This window comes from Macrobrachium nipponense, chromosome 39 (genome assembly GCF_015104395.2).
Source record: "Macrobrachium nipponense isolate FS-2020 chromosome 39, ASM1510439v2, whole genome shotgun sequence".
Classification (NCBI taxonomy): domain Eukaryota; kingdom Metazoa; phylum Arthropoda; class Malacostraca; order Decapoda; family Palaemonidae; genus Macrobrachium; species Macrobrachium nipponense.
The window spans coordinates 15574121-15584851 of NC_061099.1; the positions used below are offsets into that span (position 1 = coordinate 15574121).

A 10731-nucleotide genomic window follows, 5' to 3' on the forward strand; every position below is an offset into this window, starting at 1 on the left:
AGTGATAAATCAATGAAATAACTCTATATCAATAAGAGTAATTAACAAAAATTTGTGATTTACATAAGAAACTTGCTAATATGTATAATGAAATATGCCAATCCAATATAAATATTAATAATAACTGCTTTAATAACTAGAAACCCTTAATGATAAAGATATGCATAGGCCGACATGAGTCACTATACGAATGCATAGGCCTGTACAAGTCATGGAGTAAATCAGAATAAAAGGAGTTTAGAATATATATATAAAAAAAACTTTAGGTTTTGACACAATTACTTCCTGGTTCGTCTTTTTTAGTTACTTAATCGCCTTGATCTAATGCTATATTTCGCTCCATCTTCCAAACTGTCAAGGTCATTATAATTAAAGTTTATTAATGGCAATTTTGAGAAGGAAAATCTCTTCATAAAATGTGTTTACTGCTATGCATGTCCAAGTACTTACTTGCATATGCTCTGTAATGATATAATTCGTTAAAATTAAGAAACAAAGAGAACGCGTAACTGTAATTTTATTATTTATCAGAAAATTAGAAAATCACCAATATCCAATTTTTGTATAGCAATCGCTTTTAGAAGCACACTGAGATATTGCTTTAATATAATAATAATAATAATAATAATAATAATAATAATAATAATAATAATAATAATAATAATAATAATAATAGTTATCTTTATTTCAGCTCAAGGCCATAGATATGTAATAAATTCCACAAAATTAGATGGACGACATAAAAAGTAATAATGTACTGTTACACAGAAACATTTAAAAATGTTAATAATTACAGTGATAATAATGAAAATAACATTATAATGCTTTTTTTTAACTGTGAATTATGTGCGAATACAGAATTCAGGTACGGTTTGCTAGAAAATGAAGGGAAAGGTGTTGTTAATTGTGTTTAAAATTCTCCGTATGGAGTGGCACAGTTTATGCTGTTATTCTGTTCTTCAGCTTTAGAATTGGAAGCATCATTGGGTCATAATATGAAACAATATTCCAATGCACCCTTTTCGCTTCCGTGCCAACGCCACCCCTCCCCCCCACCCCCTTTCCCCAAACACCCCACACCCTATACCCATCCTTTTCCGTCCTAACAAGAGCTAAAAATTAAATGTCTATCCTACACCATGGTCTATGAAAACCACTGAGCGAATTGCTCCCAAAGTTTATTCAAACTCGTTCCTTGAGTTTAAGCGTAGCACACTTGTCAACGTATTTCCATCTGGAGGAGTTTAAACTAAAGTATGGCTTTTACAATTAGATTGAACGGAGAAAACTAGGCATTAAAATACTTTTGCGAAGGAGAGATTACTTAATATACTGAGCCTCCATATATAGTTGTAATTCCATCAGAACATCAAGACTATAAATCCATTTTTTTTTTTTTTTTTGCCAGAATGCGATAGTCACTATATGATATATATATATTATTCACAATGAATTAATTATATGAATTTTAAGGGCACTTTCAGCCATTCATAAAAAGATCCAGGAAATGAATGAGAAGCAGTACAATAATCTTTAGGTGAAATAGGTGAAACGAGGTAGTAGAGCCCATAGTTTTACACTCAAAAGTAATAATTAGAGATGTTTAACAGCTAGATGGTAGAGATCATTCACAGTAAAAACCAACAATTGTGCTTCCACCACCACCAAACAGGGCCAACACAGTTCCCAAAAAGCCACCAGTTCCACTAAACAGCTCCTCTTTCTCATTTGAGGATCTCGTAACAAAGGCGCCCTCTCATGAAGGCCTAAGGGTCCAATTTATGTACGCTGTTCAGGGAAATGAGAATAAAGGAATTATTGGCTCTTGGCGAAGATACACTAATGGATAGCCCAGAGCGTCGGAGCGAAGCCTTTCCGATTGATGGTACTGGGTCTAGATTACGTAGCCCACTTAGGCTATCATCCTGCGCTCTGCGTAAGGTTTAGAGTTAGAAAAAGTATTATAAGTATTGTTGCTGTTGGTTGTTGTTGTTTTCCTTGGTGCAGATACATCAATAGATAGCCCAGAGCATCGAAACTCTTTCTTTCAATAGTACTATATAGGTCTAGATTACTCAGTCTATCATCCTGCGCTCTGCACATGGTGTAGAGCTGAAAAATGGCATACTGTTATTATTTTTGTAAATAGTTTTGTTGATCTTCTTAGCGGTGATGCACTAATGGATAGCTCAGAGCGCCCAAGCGTAGTCCTCCCGATTGATAGTACTAGTTTAGAATACTGAGCCTATCATTTGCTGTGGTCTGCATATGGTCTCTAGTAGGGCTGAAAAAGTATCATTACTGTTACTATTGTTGTTCGTTGTTTTTCTCGTTGTTGCGCAAGTGTCCGCGACTGTAGGTGTAATGGGGAATATTTTTAAGTAATAGAAAACTAGATGCACCAGTATAAAATGAAATAGAAAGTGCGAGAGCTGACAAAAATAGCTTTATGTAGGAAAAATACTCTACAAAAAGAATGAGGAGAAAGAGAGAGAGAGAGAGAGAAGAGAGAGAGAGAGAGAGAGGACACACACACACACACACACAAACACACAAAACAAGTCGGTCGAGGTGTTAACTTTCAGACCATCAGAGGAGTCGATAATGAACAGAGAGGACGTCTGTTTTGACTTTTCGGGATTACACTTTTTACCTTTTCGCTCCCTAAGGATCTCTTGGTGTCTCGGACGGCGTCTTGTAATTCAAGATGGAACCCCATAATTCCTCTGAGGAAAACAACGACGATTCTCCTCGTGAGAGCTCGAGGTTTTCAGAGAAATACCGAGTGGCTGGCTATTCAATCATCTGTGCAAGCATATGATGCTTACAAACTTGTAAACACAAATACATACACCCACACGCATATTTATATATATATATATATATATATATATATATATATATATATATACATATATATATATATATATATATATATATATATATATATATATATATACATCGAGCAACAAATGTCCTTTAATATCTAATTCACTCTACCTCGGAATGAATATATTTTCATATATGCTTAACCGAAGGGGAATTTTATTAGGCGATAATATATGAAAATATATTAATTCCGAGATAGAATGAATTAGATATTAAAGGACATTTGTAGCTCGATGTGTATATGAATCACGGTAATGTGATATGACTTATATATGTGTGTGTGTGTGTGTGTGTGTGTGTGTGTGTGTAACCCTCTGCATTTTCAGCAAGTTGCCGAGGGTGAGGTCGCTAGTCTCAAGCCCTTTTCTTTTGACCCCCGCCCCCCAAGGTATTGGTACAGTACCAGACCAACTGACAATAGGGCATAAGCAAACCGCGGACGTAGCTGACGTCAGCTGATTGGTGTGCGTTTGTATTCTGCTGGCATGTGCAGCTATAAGTATGCACATAAAATAAAATGTCCAAACATTTAATTACAAAACTTACTTTTAAAATGTGTAACTGATGAAACGCGGTTTACTGAAGGCCACATCAGAACTTAGCTCGACTGATCTAATTTTGTAGCTGCACGAAAGGCTTGAGTCATTTATACTAATAAAAAAACAGAAATCAAAAGAAACGTACAGCACACTCATGTAAATGTATACCTAAAATTACAGTCGTTATATATTCTCGTAATTAAAGTCCTTAATTCTGTTGCACAATAGATACACACACGCACACACACACCTACATACGTAAATCACGGGTTCCGGTGATTTCATGCACACAAGACTCGCTCATATAGTCTATAATTAAGTATACGACAACCGTGTGCATCTTGTTGTTCAAGAAGACAAGTGGTTGAGTTAATGCTATCCCGAGATGGCATGGCCTTTGAAGTCATGGTTATGTAGTACGTACAAAGGTAGAGATATTTACTTAAAAAGATATTGGATTACAAAAAGTCTCATCTTAATGAGTGAAACATGTGTTCTTACCATTGTTTTGTTTGTTTGTAGGGTGTTTTTACGTTGCATGGAACCAGTGGTTATTCAGCAACGGGACCAACGGCTTTACGTGACTTCCGAACCAAGTCGAGAGTGACCTTCTGTCACCAGAAATACACATCTCTGACCCCTCAATTGAATGCCGGAGAATCGAACTCGCGGCTACCGATTCTTACCATTGTTATGTAATTTACCGAGATGTAATAGTTTTCCTGTATATATTGTGATGGGTCTGATAATGGAGTGAAGGCTGGAGACTTTAGTGATTAATCAATTACTGTTGAGATGATTTCTGAACGAATGCAGGATTAATAGCTCTACAATAGCAGCAGAGTTACAAGGAGTTACAACGATTAGGATGTATCAAAGACTTGTTGGTTCATCCGAGGAGACATCGTGTGCTCGCTTATCTCTAGGAGCAGGTTTTACTGTTCATTCACAATCTCCTAATGATTTTGTAAAGCTTTCATTTAAACTCTTCCACACTGTTGATGTTTACAACTTCTGGTGGCACTTTATTCCATGTGTCACATATCCTGTATGTAAGGAAGTTCCCACAATGGAATGTGTTGTACCTCTTCAGTTCTAATTTCCATCCATTATGTATTGTCCTGTTTTCGTTTAACGTAAATAGGTTACTGTCTACTTTTGTTATGCCCTTCAGTACTGTGAATGTTTTTATTAGTTGTCCTCGAAATCGTCATGTTTCTACGATATATGTTCAGGCTCTCTAGTCGTCTTTGGTAACCTATTTGCCTGATGGAAGGAATGAACTTAGTAGCTCTTGCTTGTTGTACCCCTTCTAATCTATTTATGTCTTTTCTTAGTGTTGGTGACCAAAACTGAACTGCATATTCATGTGTAGAGCTGCAGCACCGATTCTTTGTTTCTGTATTTGAACTGCCTCTTTCTGTATCCCACTAGTTTCTGTGCCTTCTTTTCATGCAACTCACGATGGACTGGAAATTGTCAGAGGTAAAAAGCGATATATGTATATTTTTTTAGATTTCCATAGTGCTTTGCTCGCACTGAATTGTCAAGATCCTTCTAATGCTTTTTTGATATACCAATGCAAGGCTTTGATTTATGAGAGTACGAAGTGGTTCGTATGTTAAATTTTATTGGATACTTTCTCATATGGGTATATATTCAAATGAAGTTGCCGACAAATTGGCAAAAGACGCAACATGTAAAACCTCTGTTGATATTATTGTTGTTGTAAGTTATCGTCCAGTGAAGAGAGATGCGAGACATCTCATCTGAGAGCTGAATGGGAGACTGATAATGCGACGAACGGACAGGAGCCAATAATAGCATGAGGCATCATTTGCATGTATCTAGAAATACCCTTCCTATAAGTGGCAAAGCTCTTTCAAAAACTGATATGTTTTCATAATCGAGGTTAAGGTTGGGATACAAGTATTTATGGGAATATGTTTGCGATGATCATAATTTTTCATGTAAATTATGTAACGAACCGAACTCTCATACACTGTCATTATGTATTATATTGTACTGAACTTTCAGAATTTAGGGACGGAAGTGTTGACAGTTCCAGAGAAGGCGTGTTATTTGCTTGACAATAATACGATTCAAAGAATTCTGAAGGAGTTTCCCAATCTCTATTGAAAAAAGTTATTTTGGAAGCTGAATGATGTATTGTTGAAACATTTTGGAGGGTATACCAGCAAGCTAATACACACCTTTGATAAATATGTAATGCGTCACAATCTTTTTAATTAAAACTTAAGATCCTTAGAATTTTATTCAAATAAATCAGCCACGATCATCACCCGTATCTAAACGATCATAAAAAAAAACAATGTGTCCTTTTCACCCGTCATGTGTAAACGGAGGAAACCGCTGAGGGGAAAGCATCTCGCCCAGGCCTTCGCAGTTCCGTAGGGCAAAGAGGTGACGCCCTGGACCTCCTCTCCCCCCCACCCTCTTTCTCTCTGGGCCCGACCAGAAACCGCTCTGCGGCTGGTAGTTTATCGTTTGATGGCTCCCGGGAGGACCAGCCATACCTCAGGTGTCCCACAGAATACTCTAGTCCTATGCTCTCTCTTTTTTTGTTATACAGAGCCTCTTCGTTTAACAAGTGTTTTTCCTCTCTCTCTCGCCTCTCTCTCTCTCTCCTCTCTCCTTCTCTCTCTCTCTCGCTCTCGCTGCTCCTCATCGCTCTCGCTCTCCGCTCTCTCTCGCTCTCTCTCCTAATTCTCTCTTCTTATCCTCATCTTCCTCTCTCACCCCCCCCCCCCCCCCCCCCCCCCCCCCCCCCCCCCCCCCCCCCCCCCCCCCCCCCCCCCCCCCCCCCCCCCCCCCCCCCCCCTCTCTCCCCAGTGGTCTCCAGTGTCAGCGATGGTCTTAGGCAAATCCAGCTCCTGAAGACTAACTCCAGTTTTGGTAATCTGTAGTTTTGTCAAAAACTAAACTGGCTTATCGAAAGGTCTTTGGACTTTAGCAAATAAATGTAAATAATTTAACCTATGTATATTATACATATTTGCATGTGTATGTTCATATACGTATGTATACAGGTTTACATATAAATCTTGGCATTTTTGTTAAATATCCTCAGAGACCTCTCGCTCCTTCTGCCATCTTATTTTTAAAAGTGGTGGATAGGTCGAGGCAGCTTTCAACTGAATGGAATGGAATGCTGAATTTATGCCAAAGGCCAAGCTCTGAAAGAGAGATCGAAAGTAGAACAGTTTGAAAGGTGTTAACATCGCAGTTACACTGAAACAATTTGGAGAAAATGAATAGCACGATGAAAAGAAAAAGGACTATGAACGGAGGTGCGGTAAGAGGAATGAAAGGGTTGCAGTTGAGGGCCGAAGGGGACGCTGCAAAGAACCTTAAAGCCTACAGTGCACCGTTTCTCATGCACTGATGGCACTAGCCTCCACTACCAGAGAACTACCGAATATTCCTTCAAGAAGTGTGGTTTTAATTCCGCAATTCATTCCACCAAAACATACCACCGACCAAACGAAGCTAATTTGCAGGAATTGGGTTCCTTATTATTTTTTTAAGTACCCCATTTTTATTCAAAGTTTTTACAAACTTTATCAAAGAAAACTATCATAACTAAAGTGGATTTTACATTGAGAAATGTATGATGAGTACTATATTACTCTCCATGAAAATCCATTTATGTTTCAAAACTCCTTACTCGAAATTCTCGATAATGGTAGACCTATAAGTATCTACGAATGCAGCCCAGAAAAATGGCGTGATTTTCTAGGCAAAAGTTCTAAATATCAGTTTAGAAAATGGGATCTCATCTTGCAAATCCAATTTTATGCAAACATTCCTTTAAAATATTCACTCAAGGTTTACTGGAGTAATCATAATCAGTCAAAGTAGAACTGCCTTTAGTAGATCATAATTACTTTTCTTGGTTAACATTGTTTCAGCCACAGCACTTCCAAGGAATTATTTTCATGAATATAATCAAATTCATTAGGTACTTTTAGATTTTTTTTTTTTTTTTTTTTAGAAATTCAGGGTATCTACACTTAAATATTTATACTTATGTAACCCTTTGCTTTTCACTCCAGCATTTATACACTTATTAACAAGGACCAAAAGGATACTAATCTCTTCCTTCCTTTACATGTGTTCTAGTTTTAATACCACTTTCAAACATTCCAGATCAGTTTAGCATTCAAGGAAATATTTACAAATTAGGGAGAAACGCCTTCAGTGTCTGCTAATTTTAAATTTTCATACTAACTCAAATCGTACTTGAGAATTAGCATTGAAGATTTTGTAAAAATTTTGTAGCAAGAAAAAAAATACAAGAAAAATAATTAAATTACATAAGTCTACTTTTTGGCAGGACTAATGCAGCAAAAAAGCCCTTAGTAGTCAAATGTTTAAAAGGCAAAGAAACTAGGTATAAAATCACAATGCTTCAAATAGCCTCTAAATTTAAATTTAGTAACACTGACAAACTTATGATCATCAAGCAATTCAAACCACCTTTAAGACTGGATAGGAATAACTCAAAATAAATAAAGCATTTTATTTTATTTTCTATTTTTCTTCACATTTCAAGTGAAATTAAGAGGTTCGGTCATCCAATGTGTTTTACACCCGGTGCAGACTTCTTTCAAGAGCCAAATCACACAAAAACTTGCTATACATCAAAAATTAACTTCGCCAGGTTTCGAATCTCAAGTCACAACTCGTGAAGTTACCACCGTTCTGTTAGGGTAAAGAAAAAAAAAATCTACAGACTAAATTATCAAATAACATTGCTAAACCAGCGTTAATAATGACTTATTTATGCAAGTCAAGAGTACCTAACTGTTAACATAAAAGATTAACTTTAGTTAAATTAAGAAAAAAATTTACAAACTCTTAGCATATACTTTGAGAATAGCATATACTTTGAGAATAGCATATACTTTGAGAATAGTTAAAAAAAAAACTTAAAAATTTTAAAAAACCACCTAACACTAAAAACAAAGATAATTGCACTTAATCACTTATTCAAAACTCCAAAACCATATTCACAGCTCCACCAGAAAGTTAAATACAGAAACATGCGGTATAAAAGACTTATAATAAACTAGCGTTAGGCATCTTGTCAATAAGGTAACTACCAAATATAGGCAGACTTCGAAACTATATACTGTAGGATGCACCAAATATTTTACAAAGGTGTAGAAACAAAGCTTATAGCAGAAGTTCTCAGCAGTAGTTCTCCAGTGATGTAAATGAAATTTGGCAAAACAGTCCATTCAAGGATACATAAGAGTAATAGGAGACACCACTCGCGCACTTCTAAAGACCAATATGACGAACCCAGCCGATATCCAAAAGGGTGAAGGACACAATAATTAGCAAAATAAATACTGGAAAATGAAGTACAACCTACCATACCAGGGAAAACTGAAAGTTCTTTGATACATATTTAAGAGTAGTGGAAGAAAAGTATGGATTCAAAGACTGACAAAAAAAATACCAAATTTAAGCTATCGTGTTTTGTACTAACTTTAATATCTATGTTACATAGCAACCATATTAACAGCAGCAACAGGTCTAACACCTCCCAACTGCAGTTATCGTTGAAAATGCTACAGGCAATATAGTGCACCATAGAAATGGGATTATTTAATAGATTTACTACAAACGGCTCCCTGTTTACCACATCGTAAGAAAGTACGTACCCCCAACAAGTTCCCTTTGTAGGTCTCCAAGTCAGCGGCAGTGTTTTTGTCAGTTACAAAGACTGAACCTACGTTGTTTTAAAGTCAAGCTAGCATATACTACATGGAGCCATTACTACAAGCAAGCGCACGTACATTCATCCATTAGCCTTAAGCCTCCCATATACACTAACTTCCGCCTCAAGCCTCACCCGCCTGCACAAGTCCATCTCAAAGCGTTCCCCTTCCCACGAACAAAAATTTTACCTTAAGGTTCCTCCCAATCCTCGCCCAACACAAAAAAAAAAACACACACACACACAAACACACACACTTCTTCCCTCCTTCCACATGCACAACTCTCCACCCTCCACATGCACAACTCTCCACCCTCCCCAAACTCATACATGCCTTTGCAAAAACGGTCCTGTACATGGTAGACAGTCTACCATGTACAGTCCCTTGGGCCACCTTTGCCGGAGCAGCACCGCCACCCCGACAAAGGTGGCCCCATTTAATAGAAAAGTACTTAAAAACTACAAATTACATAAAAAATAATCCAGAATGGATGGATCAAAAGTAGTTTCTTTACATTTAACCTAACTCCTATAATAGAAAATATTAGTTAACTAAAATTATTTCATACCAAGTATTTTCTCTAGTAATTTTAGTAATTTTAAAGCTATCAGGATACCTATTTGATACTTAAGACTAACGTTCAATAATTTCCGTTAACTTACCAAATAATTAGTAAAATTATTAAAATTAAAGTTTAACCAGTTAAATAACCCTACACTGGTTTAAAATGAAAATTTATTTGACCAATTATAAAAACTAATACTGGAAAAATTAAAACTTTGTTAAAATTACATTACCTGCAAAATTTGTTCCCCTGAACAGACGAGACTAAACTCCACAACCACCGCTCTCTTAACCTCCTTTTTCTTGATATTAATTATCATGAGCCATCACAGAGGTAATTTCCTGGTCACTTCAAGAGAAACTTTTCACGAAAAACCTGGCAAAACAAAATTATAATAAATACGGAAAAAATAAGCCAAAATCTCATACAATATTACTATCGAAACAAGTCATTCTTACCCGCAATCAGCTGCAACAGTTGATTACAATATAAAATAATACCGACTACTTACCCGGAAAACGAAGCTCGCTTGAAAACTGCATCACCAAGAATAAAATCAGTTAAACTAATTTAAGAGAACAACACCGAGCGGCAATGACTTAATATAGCAGCTTACAGCTCTGAGTTTACCAGGCGTTTCGACGACAAGGACTCTTTAGGCATTATTAGACGCAACCCATCGCGGTTGTTATCCATGGACGATGGAGGGAGAGTCAACTGTATATTACTTATGCTTATAAACTGGCTTATATTTGTTAGATCAAATGATTCTGTAGGGATACACTATTTATTCTCTCTATGAAGATAATTGCTTTAGGGGGAATATCAGCTGTATGGAACACGAAAGTGAGAGATCTGGTGAAATGTCTATACTTTACAAATAGGGACACGCTAATGAGAAAATTACCTCTAGGTATCGTAAAAATGGCATTGATGTTAATTACGAATAAAATATCTTAAGTGGATATGAAGGAACGGCTAAGAATTT

The 10731-nt window shown here is 36.6% G+C and overlaps 1 long non-coding RNA gene across 1 annotated transcript; it reads right to left on the reverse strand.

The window, feature by feature from the left end:
• Positions 1–7957: 7957 nt before the first annotated feature.
• Positions 7958–10374, reverse strand: LOC135210531 (uncharacterized). The gene is made up of 3 exons (XR_010313530.1): positions 10255–10374; positions 9976–10118; positions 7958–8153 (listed from the first exon to the last, which is right to left on the reverse strand). It is a non-coding gene; the product is annotated as an uncharacterized LOC135210531 (long non-coding RNA).
• Positions 10375–10731: the final 357 nt, after the last annotated feature.